Genomic DNA, 25,060 nt, shown 5'->3' with positions numbered 1-25,060 from the left:
TCTAATGGCACATAATGTGTTGTCCATTGCATGGCTTTCTCTATTACTGCTGAACTTTCAGGATAAAGAAAATACCATCTGTAATCATTGGTTGCACAAATAAAACACACAGAAAGGAAATTCATTCCCTCATCTTGAACCTCAGAAAAAGGCAGAGCTTGTTTCTACTCTGCGTGCAGTACGAGGAGTATCAGCATCCACCTAAATCACACTTTTCTCCCCAGATTTTAACTGAATATCAAGCTCTGTGATGCAGAGAGGTCTGCTTATAATTTGATCTAGTAATGATGGTAAGAAAAGGTATTTCAGATGTCTTCTTCTCTGCCATCCTTGAGATATAGAGACTCTCTTGTCTAGTAAATTTTTTAATCCTTTTTCAATCTTCATCTGTGATTTTCTTCTGTCTTCATCCTGATGGAAGCTGTGGTACAGTTAGACATTTTCTTATTAAGGCTGCACTGAGACAGAGCTCTCAGTTCAGTCCTATAGATCCTTTTACAAGTGATACCAGCAGCAGTAAGCCATCTAAGAAAAGACATGTAGAAAATACACTGAAAGACTTAAAGAATATGCTTCCTGTTGTGAGATCTGTAAGGAGTCAATAGAAAGAATTTTATGTTTCATTCGTTTTATGCAAAATTAATTGTTCTACAATTTAGCGCTCCGTTGTTCCTTTTAACAATTAAATTAACAGAATTTTTGTCACAGGAGAAATAGATTTCTCTTGTCACCTATTAATAAGATAGAAAAGACCGTTTGAATATCCTGTTGTTAGAGAAATACTTTGTTTTGCACCACAGTGACAAAACTGAAATCATTCTACAAGATAGAACTTCAGGATGTCTTAACTAGGACTGTTGCAAGAAGCAACACCAACACAATGAGACACTGACTCTTATAAACTTCTTGTCACTAGTGGTGAAAAGCTCCTGTCCCTAGAATGAAAGCTCAAAGTAACATCATGATGGAAGATGGTTTTGTGGGCTTTGGGATGAATGGTTCTCAAAAGACAGAACAAGGAGGATGGGATTAGAAGAGGTGACATTATTGGGTAAATAGAAGAAAGTAAGATGGAATAAGATATTTATTTCCTATTCATAACATCTGATGGGAAAAATAAGGCAAAGATTTACTATCTGTTGTATATGACTACTGGGGGGAACTAATAGCAGCTTTCTAAGGCCCTTGTGAAGGTTATCAAGAAGACCCATCCCTTCTGCATCCCTAGAAGTGTTCAAGGCCAAGATGGATGGGGCCCTGAGCAACCTGGTCTAGTGGAAGTTTCCCTGCCCGTGGTGGAGGGATTGGGACTAGATGATTTTTAAGGTCTCTTCCAATCCAAACCATTCTGTGATTCGGTGACTCTAAAACAGGGCCAGGCTCTCCCATCAGAGCAACATGGTGTGATTGCACAGTTAACCTTGCTTTGAGCAGGAGATTGGACTAGAAACTGTCTGATGCTCCTTCCAACATGAATTATTTAATGATCCTGTGAGCCTATGATTTTTTGTGGACACAGGTCTTTTTCCACACATATAAATGAACTTTTCATTAATCGTTAGAATTGACTCAGAATTAATTACTATTCATTATAAACATCTCTTTGACTGTGGACTACTGACTTTTCATAATTACTACTGTATTTATCTTTCAGATTAGTGATATTTTATTGCATTTACATATAGACTCAATGCCTCCAAGAAGAACTGTAAGGTTATTTAGAGAACTCAGGAGAACATGTTTCACTGTCCTAGTTTAGATAGCAGAAAAGGCCCAAATAGTTTACCAAGAATAAGGACATTTACTTTTTTTTAAGTACTTTTAACATCATCTAGCAGGAGGATAGTATATGAGCTTTAATTACTCTAATTCTAATAAGAGTAAAAAGAATAATGCACTTTTGGGAAGTAAAGAAAGCATTATCTTAATGTTCCTAGCACTTCTATTGCTATGTTGTTTGTATTACACACTAGACAAATGATAGACTAAGCTTGGAATGTCTAGATTGTAGAGGACTTAAATTGTTTTCATATTGGCACCATCTCAAATGGAATCTTTAGCAGTGCTGATATACTTAAATTTTCTTTGAATTTTTGCCTAAAAGAGAGAAGCACTCCTTTTTAAAGGGGTAGCATTCTTGATTTTTCAGATTTCAGGTGAAAAAAATAATTATTGGAATGTGTTCTGGTTTTTTTTGTCAGATGACATGTAAGACAATTTTAAACTTATTACCCTTCCCTGTTCTCAAATAAAACAAAAAAAAAAAGAGAGAGGCCAATCTTCTACTGCCTTGCATGCAGTATATGTCCTCTACAGTTTGTGAAGCATGGGTAAAGAGAAAAAAGACCCCTGCAGGAAAAACTCATTAGATGTACCCTCAATGATTTTTACATAATCTGATATTTGTTTTGACACAGAAAAAAACAGATAAATCTTAGTGACTTTAATAAAAGCTATAGCATGTGCTTTATTTGCTGTAGCAGAAGAGGCAAACAATTGTAGGAGAATCCAGTTTTAAATTCCCTAAATTTGCTGAGCACTAAGCAGATGCACACTCCAGGAGTAACCTGCCTGTCTCTCTCCACGCTGCCCTGGAGGCTGTCACATTTACTCGTGTCTTCCTGTAGAGTTGACAGGGTGAGCATATCATATATAGTGCAGTCAAAATGAGGTGACCCAGGAGAGACCTACTACTTAAGCTGTTTAATCTAAACTGTCTCATTTTGACTGTATCAGCAAACGAACCCAGCAAATCTTTGGGGACAATAAACACAGGCAAGCTGGGAGTAGTGATGTGGTACCAATACAGTGAACTGAGTAGGTGACATCCATTCACAACTTAATGCTTCTAATACGGAGGACCTGGATCCTGCAAATCCTTTCCATATAGTCTATGCAAGACAGATCTAATTTAATTTGGTATATTCTTTTCACAGTGGTGCTACATCCATAAAGCGTGTGCTGAAAACAATATTTAAAGCTGCAAAGTTAAGATTTCAAGAATTAAGAAATATCAGAATCAAGATGCAAATATACCTTTCTCATAGCCCAGTTGGGTACCTACCCTCTTTTCTGACTGAAAAGCAGAGGCTTTGTGTGTTGGCTTATAAACTATGGGATTCATATATATGGATTTTGCAAAAGTGCATGCATTGGGACAAAAACTGAGATAATATGCGCAATTCAAACCTTGGTTTTTCTTATTAAAAAAGCAAAGAAACTAATTTAGCAACCCAACTATTACTTCAACACACTTGTGTAATTTCCTGTGGCAACTGCTTATGACTTCATATATCTTCCAATTGGAGTACTGGCCTTTTAACTTACTAAGAAAGATTTCGGTCAAACTGAAGTTCGCTGACTGCCATGTAGCAATGGGGCAAAATTAGATGGCTAAAATTTCCATTTCCATCAGCTATGTCGTCCTGTCCCTTGACAGAGCCTGCTGTACTCAAGGAAGGCTCTACTGGTTATCTCATGAAACATAGTCCAAATACTGTGTTGGTCATAGGTAGTGTGCATGAAGGTAAATGGAAAGAAGGGTCCTAGGCCACCTGAAAACTTCAATGGCTCAAGAGTTGCTTCAGAAACTGTTCTCTTGTTATATGTACATTTAACCCTGATACAAGGACAAGAAAAGTGATTGAGGACCAGTTTAGTTGTCTAATTTGAATTTATTCTGTGTATAACTGAGTCCTACGGGTCAGCAGAGGAAGATTACTTTCTTAGAGTGGAACAACAGTTATCATGTTCACTGAGGAGTAGCTGTAGGGTTGTGGTTCAGCCTACCAGCTATGCTGCTACAGAAAGCTTCATTTGTTGTTGTTGCTCTGAAAGGAGCTACATAGGCCTGGCTGTTAAGAGTATTCAGATTCTCTGATTTTGATCCAGGCTGAGAGCTCTTGAAGAATACAAGTTAAAAAAAAAAAAGAATAATTTACTTTTATAAGTGTTCTGCACTTGTAGGGTATTATACACAGAACATTTCTATAAACAGAGCTGTACCCAAGCTGAACTCCTTTAATCTTATCAAAAATTTAAAAAAAAAAGAAAAAGAAGTTTATAGTGATAGAATATACTGAAGATACAAGGGTTTCTGTAAACTGTCTTCTATAGCAAACGCAAACAAATAATTGACACATACCCACCAAAACCAGAAGACAGCTCTCCAAAAAATGTCCTTTCTATTAAATTCACATATATGATAACACATATACATAGCACTTCACCTTGGTGTTTGCTGTAGATACTGTGTTAGCTTATCAAGCTTCCAAGTCAGCATGCTTAGATGTGATCAGTGTTGAGAACCTCTGCTCCTCCTCTTTTCTCCATAAGTTCTATGTGAGTTTGGGGAAAAATGAAGGATTTTCAACACAGAAAATAACAGAGCAGAAGCAGTGCTGTGGTATGGGATAATCATGACTTCACAGGACACAGCTTGGGTTACTACTTGCTTTCCATGTTTGAGCGAAAGTATGTGCATTATGCCAGATAAACATTTTACCTCGGTAGAAACACTGAAGAAAATGTTTCATGGACTATTTAAAAAAAAAAATCTGACTCAAATAGATTCCTGATCATCTATCTATAGCTCTGAACGATGGAAGTTATCCATCTTGAATTCTCATGATTCCTGCAGTATTGGTTCCCTCATTTGCATAAAATGAATAGAATAAATTGTTACGAATCCAAAAATATACGGTTGCCAGGATACCTCTTGCTAGATGCAAATGAAAATGGGTTTGTACCGACCAGCTTAAAATAGTTTGGTACTTAGATATTTTCTTATTAACATTAATAGTGATAAGTGAAACATTATATATCCAGTGAGCTATTGAAATTATTGATATTTGTTTTGCAAAAGGAATATTATTTCAAGCAAATCTGAACTAGTTGTACAATGTACTTCTGCTAAAATACACTGCAGTTAAATTGTACAAGCAGCATGCAGAATGAAGAAATATTCCATGCTTGCTCCTTGATAAACTTTTGAATTTAAAAGGCAAGTTTCCTGTTAATTTTTCTAATGATTTTCAGTGCTACAGCATTAGCAACAAGCTAATGTATAGAAACATTATTATTGTACTTTGTCCATGTATATGTGGCTAAGGTAGGTATAGTTGAGAACCATACCCAAAGAAGTCCCATGATCTAACCACACTTCTGTACAATGACACAGACAATGTCCCATTATTTAAGGTATATTATTCTGACTTGCTAAAAATAAAAAATATAATTTATTTTTTTTAAGCAGTATATTTTATATATCTCAATTTTTTTAACTGGATGCATACATATCAATATCTTTAAAAGCCTATACCAGAAGCTTAATCGTATCACTTTTCTGAGTAAAGTTGTTTAATTTGCATTGAATGACTAATTAAGATAATTAAGGCACAAAATAATTAAATTTTTATTGTGTGCCATTCAAAGTGTGTACAAGTATTTAAAAGTGGATTATACATCCTATATATTGACTTCTAAACAGGTAGATAAACAAAGATCAGATTTCCAGCTGTATTCATATGAGACTCCAGTACTTTTTGTGAGTGATGTAGCTGCTCTAATCTGCCATGGCTGCTCCCTTGTCAGCAAAGGGCTGGCTGCCCATGCTTCTGCCAATGTCACGGATCAGCTGACACAAGAGATAAACTATGGGTTTACTATGATAAAGGCTCAATGTTCTCTGAGAAAGAAAGCTCTTCAAGCTGAAGATACCTAAAACAATTGAGATACAGGAATTTTCTCTGTTCCCTTACTAATGGTTGGTTCTTTGAGAGGAGAGAAAAATACTGATGAAGCCACAGCAGCACTGTTCTTCCACAGGAAACAATGTCAAACACAATTCAGAGTTGTAAAATGATAGATTAACTCCCTCCTCTCCTCTTTTGGTTTGTGATGTCTCAGAAGTTGCTGGCTTCACTCCTAATTTCCAGTGCTATAACCGAGAAAGAAAACTATGTTCCTAAATTATAAAATAACATTGCGGTTCCTCTTCAGAAGTTACAAAGAGCTACAATTCCAAACAATGTCAGTGGTATTCTGACTTATGCAAGAGATAAAAGGATTGTACTTAATATTTATATAATTTACTTCATAGAATATATTATTATTATTATTCTTTTTTTTAATGGTCTTTGTACTAATTTTCATGTCAGTGTGCGCAGAGCTAAAATGAGCTTTAAGGAAGACATCTTTATTCCACAAATCAACTCCTACATGCAATACTTGAGAAAACTGCTAGATAAATGCATTAGTTCTGCTTAGCAAGTTAAACATCAAGAGCTGAAAACTCATGTGCCCATCTGTTCTGAGACCGCTGTTTGAATCCAGATGACTGTCGGTACAATTCTGCATAAAGCCATGAGTTTCAAGACCTGCAAGGCATCATGCTCTACAAAAGACTAAACAACACTGTTCCAGGTAGATAAAATTCAAGTATTTGCCAACATTGTAGATGACTTCATGAATCATTCCTTTTTAAAATAAATATAACTATGTCACCATTCAGATTCCAGGAGATGTTATAAGGACAGCACCTAAAAAAATCAGATTGCTGCTAGGCTGCTATGAGCCATGGTAACTGGCTGTGTATACACTGTCATAACTGTGAAATAAAATGTGTTAATGCCCCTGAGATTTGAGATTGCAAATCGATTTGGATGGAATTTAGTGTGAGATTCAGATTCCTAAACTTTAGATGTCTGTATGCATTTGTCTTTAGCTAAATGTCTTAAATATCCACTGTGGTGAAGACAGATACATAGGCAGTGGACATTCTGAGCTAAATCTATAGGTCACAGGAGATCCAGGGCTTCTGGAAGACCAGTAGAGAACAAAGCAAGATACCGAGGGCATCTTAAGAATCTCTGAATGATTCTGGTTAACCTGCCCGTGGATCAGGACCTGGGTAGCTCTAAGTTGTGATAACACAGACTCTTACTGGCTGGTCCATTGCATTACTCACCTGAGAACTGATTGTAGGCACCTGCTTCTTGTGATGTGTGAGACAACCTTATGAAAACACCACACCTGGATTCTAGTACTGCCTGTAATGGGAGATTAGACACCTAATTAATGTCTAAGAAATGGAGTTGTCTGTATACCCAAATTTAGAGGCACATTTCACCTGTGTAAATACAAGAACATGTTTTACCTGAGAAAGTTTAGGGTGCTTGAGGTACTGGAATGGGGCTGGCAGAGATAAGATAGAAATTTAGGTATCTAATATTTCTTCAAATCAAAAACTAGGCACTATGTGAGATCCCTCACAGAGTCGAAGTGATCAGAATTTACTTCATTGAGGAGTCTGATCTCTACCGATGGGCTTGCAAATTGAATTTGTCTCGCACCAGCACTGGGATAACAGTTTCACACAGACGGTTGTGGCTTGGCTGATACACCAGTAGCTGGTTAAATAATTGTTTTCTGATCTCTAATGTCATTGTCCAAAGCTGAGAATCTGAAATCTATCACTCGCCTGCCATTTCCCCTACAGGCTGTTCAACTGCAGTCTTATGGCGGTATATTACGCTACAGCTATGTTCTGATGTTCTACAGTTCATTTCATCAATATACAGCAGTCCCTTTGTTTTGGCAGGGCTTAAAAGCTGGACTTTTCTAACTCCTAAATATTACCTATATGCAGAATAAAAATATTCTTCTGGCTGTCCCTGATGCATTCAGTGCAAGCAACCTGAGAGCATGCACTTACAGAGTCAGAATATTTCCAAATGATGTGACAGCTGCCTCTTCTTTTGTAAAACCATCCGGTTAAGACACATCCATTATACAGCAGTCAGAATGCATGCCCCAGAAAAATAATTAAAAGAGGACATTAAGCTGCTAGCTGGGAACCTGAGGTTCAGTTCCCTCTCCTGGTTCAAGTTTTCCATGTGACTGTTCTTCCCGCTTGAAAGTGGAGCAATGCTATTTACTTCTTTTAAAGGGTACTTTGAGACTTGTGGGTAAAAAACGCAAGCCAGCAGCTTAGTGTTCTACTAAGCTGGGTGCTGTAAGAATAGCTATATCGGATATGTGCTACAGCAACAGACACACAGCCTTTTAATAGACTAAGTATGTCACTTGAATTATTTTCTAACTAGAAAATTTGGAATTTTCAGACCAAAGAAGAACAATTCAAGGACATCTGGATACAGCCTGGGTAAAGGCAAGAAGTTAAAGCATGGAAGTGATGCTGCTCCGGAATGCTTGCTCAGAGGGAGTGACAGGAGAGAGGGTCAAGTCGGCAGCAGGCCCTACGTGCTCACAGCTCCACCAAACCACTCAGCTTCATAATGCTCCAAAACTTGCCTTATTCATGAGAATCACACCTTTTGGGGCACATAGCTCTATTCAACACATCTGCCCCAGGCAGGACGCAGCTGTGAACTCTCAGGTTCAGTGGCACAGAGCTGTGATGGCTTTTGTGGTCAGCATCACAGCTTCTCACATTTAAAGACCTCAGCAAGCAAAACCCTGGTATGAACAAATAAGTAGGTATTTCTGTGCTGTGCTTCCAGTATTGCCACTTGTAGGCTCTTGTTTTTCTCTTTCTTGCTTTCTTTCTGTTGTTCTGCAAATGATTCACAGACTGGCTTTTGGGGAAGGGGGAAATCAAGCGCTGCACAGCCATTCTAGCGACTTTAACCTCATTTAACCCTCAGCACAGCAAGAGGAAGTACAAAGTATTTTCATGAGCCGTGAATGGGCTCAGATCTCTCTTTTTTTTTTTTTTTTTTTTTTTTTTTTTTTTACGTCTTGAGGAAGCGCTGCCTTCTGCAAAGCTAGAAATTTATATTAAAAAAAATAAAACCAAAAACGTATCTGCAGTCCCGAACTCCAGCATTTACACACGCACGCCCCGTCCCGTCCCGCCTGCCCCCAACCCCAAAACAGAGCCCACGGACTGGGAGGAGAGGAGAGGGGACGGGGAGGGTTTGGGTCAGCGCCGATGTCCCCGGGGGGGGTGACAGCCGCTTGCTGCCCTGCCCTTATTCCCAAGCGGACACCCCAGACCCCCGAACTGCGGAGCCAGGGGGACCCCACGGACGGTCTGTGCGTGGGTGAGCGACCCATCCCCCAGCCCCATCCCCATCCACCACCCCTCGGAGGGCGCCTCGCCTCCCCAGCCCTGGGCGGCGGGAGGCGGGTCCGGGGGAGCCGCGCCCGGGGCGGCCGCCGGCGGGAGCCGCACGCAGCCACCGCGGGGCGGGGCGGCTCTGCCACAGCGTCGCGCTGGGCCGGGCGGGCTGGGCCGCGCCGCAGCGCCGGCGGCTGACTAGGAGGAGCAGCGGGGGATGGACGAGGGTCCCTGCAGCGGCCAGCAGCGACGGGCGGCTCAGGTAAGGGCAGAGAGGCACCGGGGGCCGCCACCCTCCCCGGGAACTGCCCGGGGCCGACGGGCTGAGCCGCCTCTGCCGCTCCTTCGCTCGGCGCCCCCGCATCACCCCGCGGCGGCGGGGCGGGGACGGCGCGCTGCAGCCCCGGGGTTCCTGCGCTCCCCGAGCCCCCCGAACCCTCGCAGCCGCCTTTGTGCCCGCTGCCCGGCCCCGAGTCACCCTCCCCGCGGTGCCCCTCGCACCGCACCGCGGGGGCGGCGCCGGGGGACACGGGGGGGGACACGGCCAACTGTTGCCTGGGAAGCGCCGTCCCCGGAGCGCTGCCAGCGCCCGCGGCACCGCGGCGGTGAGTGCCGGGGGGGGCTGCATTCGTTCCCAGCCGCGTCCGGAGAAGCATCGGGTGCGGTGCGAGCCCCAGTGGAGGTTCCCCGCTTGGCCTCGCCCCAGCCTGGGGAGACGCTTCCCCAGCCACTGGCCCTCCTGGGTGGAAGTGTCCGGGTTGTCGCTGCCGGGGGGTGGTGCCGGAGTCGCCGCGGCCGCGGGGACGAGCAGCTCCCGTGCGGGGACCCGGCCCGGGGCAGTCCGGCCGGGCTCCAGCGCTGGTCCGGGGTGTTGGTCTCACAGCGCGCCGCTGTTCGTGGCTGGAATGAGTACTGGGGGGAGAAAGGGAGATTATGCTTCCAACTTTGATTATACCGAAAACTTTCTGCTCCAGCTGCTGGTAGTTGCTGGATGGGGGGTGGCATAAGCGTGGTGTTTCCAGAGGGATGTACCTAGACGACAGATGAAAAACAGGCTCTGTAATGCTGCCTTCCTCTCGTTGGAATCGCTGTCCATGTTGAGAGGTGTTACAGTGAACAGATACCACGCTTGCATCCATTCTTCCTATTATTACTTTTTCCCCTAATTTGATTTCGAGACCGTTTAGCTTTAATTTTATTTATGTGGGGTTTATTGTGCTATGGTCTTGATAATACATGACGCCACTGTGTAAAATCGAATGCTCCATAATTCGCTGGCAACACAGCGAGGCTCTTAATTGCACAGGCTTTCAGTGGTGTTGCTAATAACTTGCCGAGGGTGCTGATGTGCGTTGGTTTCCAGCCTGTTCCTGGTAGACTCTGGTTGTCGTACAGCCCATCTTTGTGCTCTCTGATTTTGTTTACCAGTTCTAAAGGCAGTTTATATGTGTATGGGGAAAGGGTAAGGTAAGGGGGACAGAGGTGTGTTTCCTTTGCTTCTTCTGTTTTGACCATCTGCAAGGTCAGAAAAAAATGAAAACAACTTTGGCAGTGAACTCTTAGGTGGGGAGATCTGGCATGAAATACTGTCGTGACATGAGGTTCCCTTGTGGGCAAAGATTTTCACGTGCTCAGCACAGCTCTACAAAAATACCCCAACTCATATTACACAGGGAAGAACTGAGCTGATACTTCCCTTTTCGCTGTTATGGTAACTTTTGTGTTTTTATAACGTGTTAGGAAGACTGATACATCAGCAATGTACTTTTTAAAAGTAGTATATAAAGATCAACCTTGTAACTTCTCATGTTTAAATATCTTTTGTACTGTTCTACCCCCACTCTCCCACCTCACTAGGCCCAAATTATAAACTAATGATAAACCCCTACTACTTCCTAGGGTAGACTTAAAAAAAAAAAGTTTTAATGAAATGAAATTACAGATCATGGGAATATCATGAAAGGTCTGAGTTAGGTTCATAAAAAGCGTAAGGTAGCAACTAAGAATAAAATTCTTCAACTTGAACAACTGTAGTATAGTTTATCTGGTCTTTAAAATTTCAGTCTATGTAAACTACGGCAAACATAAGCAAGGCTTTCTGGGTTACTGGTTTACAAGGTTACAAGGTTTTCTGAATTCTGTTTTCTCAAAGACTGTGCAATGTTTTATTGTATTCTGCTCTGTACTTTTTCAGTACCTTTCTGTGTTGTTTTTGCAGTGATGCATTTTTTTCCTGTGAACTTCTGTTCTTTATTAAAAACAGAAAATGAACAAAAAACAAGTGATTAAAAAGACAATGTATGCCAGTAATTAGAGTAAAAAAAACCCTTGATTAAGTCAAAAAGGAAAACTGATGACCATCTTGGATACTACTGCATAGTTACTGTCAGCAGATGTCATTTTGCCATAATAGTGAGTCTATTAGAGAATTTTACAGTGCTGAGAAGATAATTCATTGTTAGTGTGCTTAACTTGTCCTCATGACATCATTTTTGACACTGTTTTGTCAGGCTGAAATGTTTTGGCCTCAGCAGTATGGTAGCCTCACAAAGACATTGAGGATTTGCATGTGCAGTATGTTGCAGATTTGCATTTTATGTGTTATACAAAATGAGAGCTTAAAATGTCTGTTAGTAATATAAAATGTTATTTAGATGAATAACCATTCCAGTACTTTGACAGAAATAATATTTTATAGATGTACAGATACTACAAGTAAGACCTCTTTAGTCAATCGTATTTCTATCTACTTCCAAATACCCTCCTAATTAGAGTTTTTAGAGAAACTGTAAAATATTTTTGTAGAGTCACTGGCGTTCTTTAGCACTAGGTGCACACTACGTGCAGCAGCACATGAACTTGATAATTCAATTCAGATTTTATACAAACCAGAAAAATACTATTCTATATCCAAAACCTGTATACGATCCAGACATCATTAGGTCTGTTAAATCCCTGGAGACAAACTGACTGTGTCAATGTGACCTATAACATCAATGTACAGGGGCATATGCATGCCAGCAACGTATGTTGATTTGAAGGAGCTGAAAGCTTTTAGTGTTTCCTCTGTACTGAATTCAGAATGTATTTGGATCCATTTCAATATTACCAATCATTCTTTTAGCAGTGCTTTCTACTCATGTTATCTAGGAATGCAAAACAGTAACACTAAATCAGAGAAAACAGTTTGAGAGGCATGAATTAAAATACTTAATATATGGGGCAGCTTGAGAGCTACAAAAATGCAGTCATAAATTTTAATTTTGTTGTTTAAATTAAAATTGTAATAGAAGCTGCTATGCACTGCTGGGAATGATGATGAGAGCAACGTCAGTGATGTGAGATGTACAGACCTGAATTCTTGTGAAGTACCAAGAATTTGCCATTCTTCTGCTTTCACAAAATTCCAATTCCCGCTTCCAATTAAAATGAAAGGTGTGTCTTATCTTCACTTACTGCTTATAGAAGTTCTTGGTTTAAACTGGTAGCAGTAGTGGATTCTACAGAAAAACTAACAGTAATAGATATAGGACAAATACCTTTTAGGACAGATGTGACCCAGTACAGCACAGGTGCTAGATTTTTATATAGTATTGTGGATTTAAAATGTTTGGAAATAATGCCAACCATGAGATTTAGTTAAACACCAGTCAGCCTTATCTTTAATCAAGAACAGTTACTTTTGCATGCTAACAGCTGAAATACTCTTGTCTAATTTATGAACTTCTCAATAGATTACAAAACCAGTGCTCTCTGGGACTTCTGTTTGCTTTTTTTTTCTTTCTTTATCCATAACAACAGTACTTCTGTAGCACTGTTCATAGTGGACAGGTTGACTTTTAACATCATGGTTTGGATAACTGGCAGTGCAAAAGGTGAAGCTAATGCGTAAGTCCCAGGCTTATTTTTGAGTAAATCTGTGTAAGGAACTTTTGACATTTGTAGCATGTGAAAAGTTAATTTTGAAGGTTCCAGTAGCCTGGTGGAACCTTCCAGTGGTGTTATGTGTCCCTCTGTGTGCTGGTCTGGTTTGGTTCAAGACTTAATAAATATAATTCACAAGCATGTGTCCCTCAGGCATGTTGAAGAGCATCGATATGGCGTGGGAGTTGTCATGTCTAGAATGTGGCATGGAGCACACTGGGATCTTGAGTTTGATCCTATTTGTCTGTGGTGAGCTCTGGATGACAGAGTGCAAGTTTTCACAATTTAATAACACTGGAGGTGGTTTGGTGTTTTTAAGGGGATGTGTAGACTTACACTGACTGTACTCTCCTGTATCTCTCTGATACACATAGGTTTAACTTAAAATTTAAATAGTTGTTAGAAGCTTTTTTATATATAATTTATGGGATTTGGGCAGAGGGGGAATCCTTTTCCCTGCTGTATTACTGCCTGAATTCATAAATTATTTGAGTGGCCTATTTTACAATTAGATGCCTCAAAGCTAAGGTTGATGGTCTTAAAGCCCCTGTCTGAAAGCACACTTTTCCACATTTTTTACTGTGAAGAAAATGAGATGCACATAACTTCATTTCTGCATCCATCCAGAGCTATTACCAGAGACTGTTCTGGAGAGTGGCATCTCTCTCCTGCCTCACTGCATTTGGCATCCAGAGATGGAAATGTTTCCTCAGGATTTGAAAAGCCTGTTTTGCTAAGAAATAAATGCGTTCTACCTCAAACCTGAGGTAGAAGCATTTGCAGTGATGTTAATCTCTCCCTCTTCTCTTTGTTTGGTGTTGCATTAGTTGCATCCCGTACTCATTAAATATGATGCTTGATTCTCTGTCCTCTTTTCAGCTTTAAGTACCTTTAGCTAACATCACCTTCTTCCCAAGAGAGTGCAACAAGCAGCGTGTCATAAGCTGTCCTTTATTTCACCTGCAACTGTATTACTTTGAAAAACACCCCAAACAATAATTAGGCCAGAGGAAGAGTGACTCCTGCCCTGTGATTAAGGCATTCAGGTGAGGGAAATCTGGTTTCTATAGGTGTTTCATTGTTTCATCCAGTGAATATTTTTCCATTTCATGGCTTCAGAAGGAATAATCTTAGGACTGTGGTTTAGGGCACTACCCTGGTGTGCAGAGATGTGGTTGGGAGCCAGTCTCTCAACCTGAAAAGAGCCTACCACCCACTTTTACTTCCTCTGTGGTTGCTTTCCTGATGCTTTTAAATTGCTCGATGGTGCTTGGGGGCATGCTCCTGCTCTCTCATCCGAAACTTCAAAATTGCATGACTCCTTTCCTCAGGAGCTTGTGAAAAGAATAACTTTGTATCTTGATACTGGGGAGGCCTGAGGGTTTTACAACCCTTTTTAATAACATAGGTACCTCTCGAGCTTCCAGGAATAGGAGACATCAGTTTAAGGTACAGCCTTCAGAACTTTGTTACCTACTAGATTAGATGGTTTTCTGCTTACTATCCCAGTTATCTTACTTTCCCTTACCCAAATTTGTTGTAGCCATGCTCAAAATTCTCCTGTTGAGTCCAATTTGTGCTTCTAGACTCATATGGACTAATAAATCTAAGAAGAGTATAAATTTGGGGGGTGGGGTTGGAGGCCAGAATTTGGCAAGACTGAGGACTCCAGGAGAAAGTCTTTAGTTTGAGTTTAGAACACAATTTGAGTCTGGTTTAATTCAGTTGTCCAGTGTAGGTGTCTTGTCCTTGATGAGATGCTTTATGACACCCATCACATCTTGGTGCAGATGTGAGGCCACCAGGAGACCCATGTCTTGCATGGATCCATGTTCTGTAGCGCCTGCCAGTAAGGTGGGATATTTTAAAACAGCTGAATACTATTTGCTTCTGCAACTGAACTGAGCTCAGTAATGTCCTAAGACTAATGTTGCCTAGGCTGAATGTAGTTAGACTAAGAAGTGGGAGGAAGGGCTTGTTTTCTTGTTTTTCAAAGATAACCCGCTTTCTGTTTTATTTTCTTTATTGCGAGTGTATTTAATACCTAACTTGTTCATTATAATTTTCATTTTGCAGCTGCCCCAGATTAAATCTGGAAGGTTAGCTTGAGTTAATGGCTTTCTGAGAAGAGGGGGAGAAAGTTCATCTTCTGTTTTCTCTCATGCATGTTAATAGTGGTGTGGAGCTGTGGGGCAAAAATTCATTACTGATGTTAGCTGGTGTGGAAATGCTGAGTGATGGTGCCACTTACAGAGCAGAATTGGTTTTGGAGAAGAAGGAAAATTTTCTGATAACTGATCTGTATGATCCTATCTCCAGTAAATTGATTCTAGAATTGTGTTTAAATAGCTTTCATGGGAGATGTACAGTGGTATTTATTTAGTAGAGGTGGTCTGTTGGTCCTGATTTTTTGGAGGGGATTCCTATTATGCTGTGGAAAATGAGGAGGGAAGCAATGGCGGGGGAAAATTCTGTAATAGTATTTCTCAAGAGTTGTTCAGACCTGTTTAGATTTGAGAAGGCTCTTAAGGCTGTTAAATTTGTTACATTTGTTTCCAGGAATAGTCTAATTTTGTGTCAGTTATACTTTCTCCCACCCACACATATATGGTCTGACTCCATGTACTGTATAGCTCTTCAATTGCACAGTGCTCTGCTTCAAGGATCATCTGTAGGCAGTTGGTGACTCCTTCAGATAAAGATTTCATGATGGACGTTGGCATCTTTAGAAGATTCTGGAAATAAGTCTGTAATCCTCTCCCTAATCATCGATGGTGGCAGAGGAATTTGAATCTGCTAATTCTCTGTTTTTCCTATGTTTTTATTATTAAAGCATAAAAGCCCTGTAGGACTGGAGCACTTTCCTCACCCTCTCACAAGGCTGTGCTTCAGCAGGGCTCTGTAATACCAATTACTGTGGGGGCAGTTTGCCATTCCAGATGAGATCATGATGGGGATGCTGGGAAACGAATCTTTCTCAAAATGTGTTTTATGCTCTGAATACTTGAGAGATTTTGTTATAGTGTGATATTTAGGTCTATGGGGTTTATATTTTTAATTAGTGAAAAGATTAAAAAATCCACTTAAAATTTGCTGTCAACATCTCTTGTATTCAACAGGAAAACAGAAAATAATTCCTGATCTTGAGATATTTTGGGATTGTGTTGCCTGTAGAAGTGATTGGTATTTCTGCAACTAGATAACAGTACTACTTTTGTTTATTTTATTTTTTTCCCAAAAGACAAGGGGAGAGCACATGTGTTAGAGGCCTTAGATGTATAGATAATATATATCTATTTTTTGTCCATTTTTATACCGTGAGACACAAAATGATTGGGCTCCAACTACTTATGCCTTTGTTTTACTGAGGTTTTGATTCATTAAGACACAGACAGTATCATGTTGTCCTTTACTGAACTAAAAGTAAAACTGCCAAAAAAAAAATCCCCTTTTGTTCTGCTGCTGAGGAACACTGTGGGCTGCCAAATCCTGACAGTCTGAGTCACCACAATTGTAATAAAGTGTTTGTACTTTGGCAGTTGCTGTTATTCAATGTCTTCTAATTTATAAGGCAAAGGGACACCTACAGGTTAAAATACTATTTTTTAAAGAAACAGTCCATGTTTATAATGAAATAACATTTGTCAATAGAGAATTAAATACATTCTTGAAACACTCCAAAGCTTCCAAGGAATAAATGATTAATCTTTAACAGTAAGGAATATATACATTATACATATATATTTAACCAAAATTCCATGTTCTGTGTAAGAGTAGTGCTGGACTTCAAAAAATGATGGGATTATTTTACTCTGCTGTTTTGGCCATCTGATCTGACCTGATAATGATCTGATAACCAGGGAGACTGTTTCCTTCCTTAAAAAAAAAAAAAAATGTTTTAAGGACAGGGCCTCTGACCCTGGAAATGCTTATCTGCATTTTAACTTAAATGCGTGGGCCATGACCCAGCAAGCATAGCTCATGTAATTGAATTCAGTTGTTTTCATCATCACTCCCAAATAAAGTAGTCAAGTATAAGTTGTAATGGTCAAATTAAGTTGTAATAATCAGATAATACTCGGAATGACTGCACATAAACAGCTGAGGGGAAAGCAAGGTGGCTCTGAATGGAGGATGGGTACCTGTAGGACTGACAGGTATGTTCCCAGACTCCACAGCAGGTGTCCCACGGGTGGCCATGTGTACCCGGTGGTGATCTGGCTGATGGATCCTGTTGCCTGTGCTTGGGCAGGAGAGGGGAGTTCTTACAAATTCTTGATCCCATCACCTACACATGGAGAGGAGGTGGGTTTCTTTACAATTTCTCAGTATGGTAGATGTTTATGGATGGGAGTCCTCATGTTGTCTGGTATTGGTTATTGGGGCAGAAACAATGATTTCTTTCTTTCTATTGATAAAATAACAACAAGGCTTTTATTCCTTTTTTTTTTGCCTGATACATAGGGAATTTTGTGTATCATTTACCTTTCCCTAAAACTGAGCTAATGGATTTCCACTGTTCTCTCTCTCGAAAAAAAAAAAAAAAAAAAAAAAAAAAGCCAAATTTGCTGAGTTGGATCATGAATAACTTTCCCTGAATCTGTCTTGTAGAGCAGCTGAAGAGAAGGACTGAGCTGGGTGTGGGTGGTGGGCACTGGGGCGGTGTGGGACACGTGGAAATTCATGCAGCAGAAAGCACTATAATTTTAATTGCTGCTCAGTGTCACACTATCACTACAGCTGTTTCCCAAAGAAGCGCTTTGCCTGCTATTGACAGGACATGCACACAAAGGGAGGAGATGGTAGATAAGCAAATGCAAATATATTATATACCTTCTATCCTTTGGTTTTTAATACATTCTGTAGTAACGAGTTCAGCGTGAAACACTCAGTGACATGTAATTATATATGCATTAAGTGGCAGTTGATTCATAGTGTCCCTCTTTCAGGGTGTATATCCATAATGCACCGAGGTAGGGATGAGTGAGGAGTAGCACAGCTCTGAGCTGCTTGATTCGTGTGGCACTGCAGTCCTGCTCGGCTGCTGACTTCCTTTCTCCTTTTTTTTTGCCCATAAAAGGAGAAAAGTGCTGCCATATGACTTGCTCTAGAGAGAATCACAAGACGAGGTGGCAGGGAGGGGGGGGGGGAAGTTATTCAGGTAGCTTTGTTTCTTGTACATGGTACAAGACATTCTGCTTTCCGTGTTTTAATGTGGTATTACTAGCAAGACATGTGGTAGTATTTCCTTCAGCTGACATTGAAGTAAAACATTTCATTCTTTTAATAACTTCTCTTTTTTTTTTTTGTTTTCTGCATGGATGAAAGATTCTAAAGGGAAGCTGGATATAAATGTGTTTGGAAAGGAGATAGCCCCGGTTCCTAGGGATTAGGCTATCCTCCAAACCTGTAGACACTTTCCTGCTGGTTAAGGAATGACTGTATGTGGTATTCTCCCATCTTGTGCCAGTGACTGTAGGTAGACATGCTTGAATTCATTGCTTAATTTTGGACTGTTAAAAAGCTTCATCTCCAGCTTTTCCAGAAAACAGACTAATTGGGTGATTCTCTGAAGACTTGCTCAGAGACCAAATCTGAATAACTCTGTGTCTTTGCGAGAAGTCCATGAGCTTGCTTACTCTGCAGTCTCACAGTGACTCTTGGTGTACAGCAGAGCAAGAGTTGCCTGACTTCCTTTGGTATATTCTGAGAAAAAGCACAGCCTTGCCACTGATGAGGGTCACATTTTCTCCATAGAGCAAAGGCAATTAACAGCTCTAAATGAGCTTCTAGCATGGGTGGTGTGTGATGGGCTCCTGGTTCTGCCAGCACCAGGATGGTCAGCCCCAACCATGCTGCCAGCTGATGTCCTGCGTGTGTGTTCAAAGCCATCTCTGAGTCGATGATTCACAGTATTGATCAGCTTGGGTTTAGTCAGCCTTGTATGTTCCCTTTATTTACTGATGCTGTGAAATGATTTGACATGGGGGCAGGTAAATCAGCTGTCTCTCTTCTTGCTCAGCCCAACACAAGATGTTTTAGAAATCACAGCAGAGTGGATGTGTCTATGTAAACCAGACTTTTTCCTTTGACAGCTATGAAAAGTGGAGATCTTTGACCTGAACATTTACTTTCATATGAAATGAAGCATTTTGTCAAGGAGCCCAAAGGGAGCTGGAGAAAATTAAGATCTTAATGAGCAGTCCCTTTTCTGGCATCACCCTTTTCTAGTGTCGCTGTAGGTATCCTGGGAACAAAAGAAAAGGATCATACTAATTCTGGATCTAAAGTAATTTTTTAATTTTTCTTTTTAGCTGTTGCTTTGTGGTTTTTTTTCACATCAGAACTAGGATGTAGGCCAAGATCTGTGAAAAACAGATGTCTTTCTCATGCCTCTAGTGTTATCATCACTAGGATTTAATAAATTTGTTGATTCACATATGTGGGTGGGCTTTTGGTTGTTTTTCTTGAAAGATCTGATGGTTTTTTGGTTAATTGGAGTGATGGTCTTTAGTTGGGTGTTGATGTCACTGTTGAGATAAATTTGTCATTTTTCATCTCTTTGGAAGACTGAAATTGTACCTGTAGTTCAAGGCACTATGATTAAAGTATTCCCGGGTGAATCAGGCTATGGGAGTTCATCATATGGGACTATTAGGTTGAGGCAGGTGGTTATTAGATGGATGATTAAGTGAACTCACTGGACCAGATTGGCAGCCAGTACTCCAATGGTTATAAATGGGTGGTCAAGGTTTGACAGAGTAATAAGCAGTTTTGTCAATACTGTGGTGAATTGACCCTGTCGGGGTGGTAGGTGCCCACTGAAGCTGCTCTATCACTGCCCTACTCAGCTTGACAGGGGAGAGAAAACATAATGAAAGGGAAGGGCAGGGAGAGATCGCTCACCAGTGACTGTCATGGGCAAAACAGACTCCGCTTGGGAAAATTAGTTTGACTTAATCAAATCAGAGTAGGATAATTAATAATAAACTCAAATCCTAAAACACCTTCCCCCCATCCCTCCCTTCTTTCCGAGCTCCACTTCATTCCCAAATTCTCTGTCTCTTTCCTTCAAGCTACACAAGGGGGATGGAGAATGGGGGTTGCAGTCAGTTCAGCACACCTCTGCCACTCCATCCTTCTCACACTCTTCCCCTGCTCCAGCACGGGGTCCCTCCCACAGGAAACAGTCCTTCATGGACTTTTCTAATGTGAACTCTTCCCACAGGCTGCAGTTCTTCACAAACTGCTCCAATGTGATCCCTCCCTCGGGATGCAGTCCTTCAGGAGCAGGCTGCTCCAGTGTGGGTCCCCTGTGAGGGGACCTGCCAGCAAACCTGCTCCAGCATGAGCTCCTCTCTCTATGGTTCCACAGGTCCTACCAGGGGCCTCCTCCAGCATAGGCTTCCCATGGGGTCAAAATCCTTGAGCATCCATCCACCTGCTCTGGAGTGGAGTCCTCCCCAGGCTGCAGGTGCATCTCTGCTCCCTCGTGGATGTCCATGGCTGCAGGGACACAGCTGCCTCATCATAGTCTGCACCACGGACTGCAGGGGAATCTCAGCACCTCCTGCCCCTCCTTCTGCACTGACCTTGGGATCTGCAAGGTTGTTGCTCTCATGCTCTTACTCCTCTCTCTGGCTGCTGTTCTGCAGCAGTTTTTTTCCACCTTTGTAGCTGTTATCCCAGAAGTACTGCACCATCGCTGATGGGCTCGGCCTTGGCCAGTAGTGGGTTGTGTCATCCTGTCCTGTTTCCCCTCCACCTCACTCCTGCTACCAAAACCTTGCCACGGAAATCCAATACACAATACCCTTACACTTTTAAGACAAGAAGGTAAGCTGAATTGAGACTGAAGAACCATCATCTTTAGGTCAGCAGCTGTAAAAGGGGTGTATGTTTTTGTGCTGTCCAGATGACTTTTTGGTACCCCATGACACTGCACAATCACATCTATACAAAGTTTTACACACAGTAATTTTTGCCAAGTATAATATTTACATTCGGATTTGCACCATGGTAGTTGTGTTCTCCTTTGGAAAAATTTTATGTGCCTCTCTTGTGTTTACAAGAACTTCTTGCTTATGTTCTTTTTTGTGCAAAATAAGGGTAAATGTTTCTGATTCAGGTTTGCATTAAATTTTTTAAAGTTGGGATTTCTGACTTAGAAGAGAGAAACAATTTGTGAAGACATATATAACTTTGTGAATTATTGAAAAAACCACAGATTTGTCCCAAAAATGCTGATCTTGATATGGTGAATTTCTTCCTTGTTTGTCACACTGATGTGGGTGGGGTTTGGAGAAGCAGAGTTTCAGCTGCTCTGCATTGGGATGCTGTCGGTAGAGCTATGCCCACTCTATACCAGCTGACAGTCAGGGCCAATGTTTTACTGGCAACAGTCCAGGCTTGCCGAAATTAAGAAGTCAGATGCTCATGTTTAGTCTGCCTGAACACATAAAAAACCTGCGAAAACCTAGAGTGCAAATTTTCACGTGTGCTGCATATAATACATGCAGAAACACAAATGCCCAATGTTACATGTTTATATTGTTCTGTTCCCTTGGTTTGAAAGCAACAACCACCTAGGTGAGGATGTGATATTAAAGCTAGGAGCTATAAAGCCTGGAAAAGGTGACCTGTTAATTCTGAAATGCACGTGTCTGCTTATGGAATTAACTTCTAAAAATGATATTCTCCAGAAGCAGCTGGGTACTGTATTTGTGATGCGTGTTCATAGTAGGAACTAAATAAGGAGTGAATATGGCATGCAACTCTACTGTTACATTTTTAGTACTGCTCATGACACGGTTTTGTCCTGTGCCAACTAACACTCTCACAGATAATGCCCAAGCATAGTTCTGGGATTAGGAGAGAGATGGACCATTTCCAAAAGGCTGTTTGGATCTGGCCAGGCTGTTTTGGAGGAATAGGATTTTAGTTGTCCAGCTACAAGCTGTACCATGTTTGTTGGTTCCAAGCCCAGAGCGTGGCTGTGTGCCTTAGTCTGTTTTATTTTCTGACATACGTGTGGCCACGGATCCTGCTTTCCAGGAAGCTGGGATTCAGATGCTTCTTTGGGAAGGCAATGGCAGCATTGTCTTTGAAAGATAGGAGAAAAAATTCTTTCAAGCCTGGAAGTGAGAGGCTGTGTCTGGAAAGCAGGAAAAATAATCCAGAGCAACTTAAAATCATAGAATAATTGAGTTTCACAATTTTTTTGGTAAGACAAACCCCAGGGAATATGCAGGTATAATCAACAACTTTGAAAACAATTGCTTAAAAAAATATATGTATTTTTTAAGAATTATGGCCTGGCATTTTAAATCAAAATTAATAAATTCAATGTAAGCAGATGGCATGTACAGTGTCCTCAACCAAAGGATGTATATCTTGGCAGTAGAGTAAAATTTATCCCTGACCTAAGCTTTGCCTTATGTTAGCTAAAGGAGCAGCAGCAACCTACTAGCGCAAACCTGAGTTGGCATGATCTTTAGGTTTTCTCTGGGGAATCCCTGTCTTAAGCAAATGTCTCAGCCCTTTTTTACTAATTGGCTTTTTGCCTTTGTCAAGGAGATGCAAGCCTAACCTTATATTTAGCAAAAACTGAAGGGTGTGAAGTTTTGTGTGTGGGTGTTTTTTTTTTTCTTTAAGCAGTGTTAAAGGTATTAGAGTCCTAATGACTTAACAGTGTCTGGTCCAACAGACAACTCAAGGGTTGACTGTGGAGCACAACCATCTGTCTCACCACCTTCCTTCTGTAGTACTTGAGGAATAGCCGTTGGGATGGCATAGGCGTCCTGGTGAACTTACCATATATTCCTCCACCTGGAAGTGGTCCAGTGGTAAGAACTAAGCTTCCAGTCCCTGCATAGACAGTGACAGGCTAAGTGCCATTCCTGCACTGGGAATTCCTACTATCTGGTGCAGTTTGTGTGGGGAGAGAATCAAAGCTCAGGTCAGGATGCTTTAAGGATGAGCTGCCCTGAATTACCTGCATTGCCATCAACATCGTTTGCATCTTTCTGCATAATATTTATATAGTAAAGCTTGGTAATAAAGGTTTTAATGAGTCTGTGCTTTTTCAGTATATACATTGATAAATGTGTTTAGCTGCTGCTCCTTTTTTATTTTTTGTATCTTAAATCGGAATATAATTCTTTGCTTGATTTTGGAACTTGTACTTTCTAGTTCTTGGGTAAAGGACTTCAAAAACATGAAATAATATTGTGGCTGCATAGTTAGGATTGAGAGTCTGGCCTCTGACACACACTTCATCTTGTTTAACTCTTCTGTTTTGCCTTTGAACTACAACATTACATAGTCCTTTCTGTAATGCGGCTTCACTTAACTCTTCATTTGCAAATAGAATTAATTTAGCATCTTTGCTATTTATGCTTCGTTGAATACTGATCGTACAGCCTTAATTATTTCTTACACAGCAGGAAACTTTCAAAATAGCAGCTGTGTTTTTCCTTAAGTCAAATGGGTTGTGAACTACGACTGCTCAAATCCCTGGGTGGATAATAAGCTTTACTCCCAGCAGGTCCCCCAGACTACTATGCTGAGGGAACCAAACTTATTCCTGTGTTTTATTGTATAAATGCATTTTAACTAGGGATAAATTGACTTACTGGATGTTACCAAAACATGAAAAGAGAATTTTCTCTTCCATGTTAATATGTGATGGTTTGCCTCCTTGTTGATATCCTTCCCTTAAGGCAGCATTAAGGTTTTGCTAAGGTTCCCAGAGTGTCTTATTTATTTCTGTCCATTTTTATCTTGCTGATGTTAAGGAATGATTACTTTCCTTTCTTTCTAACTTGCAAATTGTCTCCAGGAGAAGAGTGATTGCTCATAAATTTGTTTCTTTACCCTATGGTTAAGTCACAATGTTGCAAGAAGTGTCTTTATATTTATTTTATAAACACATTAAAGTGTTCTTCCTCTTCATTCTCCTCAGCTTTCCTATGGAAAATTCTGATATCAGTCTTGGGCTCTTTATCTCCACTTCTAAAGGAATATTCCTTTTTAAATACCTGAAACTGGAAACTTGAAACTTTGCAGAGTGGTTTATCCTCTTTCCCCTCCCATGGCACTTGCTCTCCCACTCAACCACATCTCTCTCAATCCAAATGCGTTACCTCAATGAACTGGCCTTGCAGCCCATTCCACACAGTTATTGCTTGTGAACAAGAAGTGCTTCCTGGCATCACCTGGTCTTTTTTAATGCCCATTTCATATTGGTTTATCACAATAACTCTGTGAATTGGACTGACATTGTTCTTAGATCCCATTTGATCTTTGTGTTAGTTTGATTTTGTTTTATACTGAAATTTGGATATCTGTGATAAATTCTTTAAGAGGTTTAAAAGCAAGCTTCCAGAATGGAATGTGTATTTTGTTAAAAATCTAATTTAGTCCTAGCTTCTACTTAAGTTGTGCTGAGGGATAGCCGTTCTGTGTAAGTTGCAAAGTTTTTGTAATTTTATGATACAGCTAAACAGGAGATACTCCTTGATAGTTGCTGGTTTTTTGTTTCCAAAATTTAGTTTTTCTATATAAATTTAGTGCTGGAGTTCCTATGTCTTTCAGACCATCATTGTTGTTGGGTCAAGAGGGAAGTGGACATGTTTTCATATATCTTGAACCAGTAAATGCTGTAAAAATCAATGATATTTAGAGCTGGTTTTTGCAACCCAGTCATGCCGGAGGGTCAGAAGTTGTCTCTTACTACATAACTGCTCTGTAGGAAAAGGGGTATTTCTGCGTTCTGTGAGGTGCTGCCAGCACTTGCCCTGTCCTGAGGCGTTCCTGCTTTGCCTGTTCTCTGATGCCTCTTTCCCATCTTCTTTCCCATGTAAGATGCATCACTCTTCAGGGTGAACTTGGTGTCCTAAACAGTAGTTCACTGTCTGTACTGAGAGACTGACTGATCTTTTACTCTGGGCGTAATACGCAGTAGAAGATACCTTGCAGGAATACTCTTTGTTTTTGAAAAAAAGGCAAATTACTCAGTATTTAAGGCATTTAAGTAACTTTTCTGATTTTTAC

At 40.7% G+C, this 25,060-nt stretch overlaps 1 protein-coding gene across 8 annotated transcripts in view; it reads left to right on the top strand.

The window, feature by feature from the left end:
* The first annotated feature begins 9,217 nt into the window (after positions 1-9,217).
* CYRIA (CYFIP related Rac1 interactor A) overlaps positions 9,218-25,060 on the top strand; it is a 54,388-nt gene continuing 38,545 nt past the window's right edge. For 4 of the 8 annotated variants that reach the window (XM_039385473.1, XM_027750752.2, XM_027750744.2 and 1 more), the window contains exon 1: positions 9,219-9,344. The gene's annotated coding sequence lies outside the window, so the exon portion shown is untranslated. Of the gene's footprint in view, positions 9,345-9,589; positions 9,688-25,060 lie in introns of those variants that run through there. The other 4 variants (XM_027750748.2, XM_027750751.2, XM_039385472.1 and 1 more) reach the window with 4 other exon arrangements.

Source organism: Pipra filicauda, unplaced genomic scaffold, assembly GCF_003945595.2.
Source record: "Pipra filicauda isolate LSUMZ 115617 unplaced genomic scaffold, ASM394559v2 scaffold412_size1447426_pilon, whole genome shotgun sequence".
In the NCBI taxonomy this organism is placed as follows: Eukaryota; Metazoa; Chordata; class Aves; order Passeriformes; family Pipridae; genus Pipra; species Pipra filicauda.
The sequence above is the reverse complement of the archived record's forward strand: the minus strand, read 5'-3'. Positions and strand labels throughout refer to the sequence as shown.